Below are 580 nucleotides of genomic sequence, written 5' to 3'. Positions count from 1 at the left end.
GAACTGCAAGTTTCATAGACTTCCATCTGAAGATCCATTTCAGTTCTTAACTGAATTCTTGCAGATCTGTGATACTGTTAAGACTAATGGAGTAGATCCTGAAGTCTACAAGCTCATGCTTTTCCCTTTTGCTGTAAGAGACAGAGCTAGAATATGGTTGGACTCTCAACCTAAAGACAGCCTGAACTCTTGGGATAAGCTGGTCACGGCTTTCTTAGCCAAGTTCTTTCCTCCTCAAAAGCTGAGCAAGCTTAGAGCTGATGTTCAAACCTTCAGACAAAAAGAAGGTGAATCCCTCTATGAAGCATGGGAAAGATACAAACAGCTGACCAAAAAGTGTCCTTCTGACATGCTTTCAGAATGGACCATCCTGGATATATTCTATCATGGTTTATCTGAGCTATCAAAGATGTCATTGGATACTTCTGCAGGTGGATCCATTCACCTAAAGAAAACGCCTGCAGAAGCTCAAGAACTCATTGACATGGTTGCTAATAACCAGTTCATGTACACTTCTGAGAGGAATCCTGTGAGTAATGGGATACCTCAGAAGAAGGGAGTTCTTGAAGTTGATACTCTG

General features: G+C 41.6%; 1 non-coding gene across 1 annotated transcript; it reads right to left on the bottom strand.

Moving 5' to 3' along the window:
• Positions 1-247: 247 nt before the first annotated feature.
• LOC112781059 (small nucleolar RNA R71) lies at positions 248-355 on the bottom strand. Its single transcript, XR_003191856.1, has one exon. It is a non-coding gene; the product is annotated as a small nucleolar RNA R71 (small nucleolar RNA).
• Positions 356-580: the final 225 nt, after the last annotated feature.

The sequence above is a fragment of the Arachis hypogaea genome, chromosome 19, assembly GCF_003086295.3.
Source record: "Arachis hypogaea cultivar Tifrunner chromosome 19, arahy.Tifrunner.gnm2.J5K5, whole genome shotgun sequence".
NCBI classification, from domain to species: domain Eukaryota; kingdom Viridiplantae; phylum Streptophyta; class Magnoliopsida; order Fabales; family Fabaceae; genus Arachis; species Arachis hypogaea.
The sequence above is the reverse complement of the archived record's forward strand: the minus strand, read 5'-3'. Positions and strand labels throughout refer to the sequence as shown.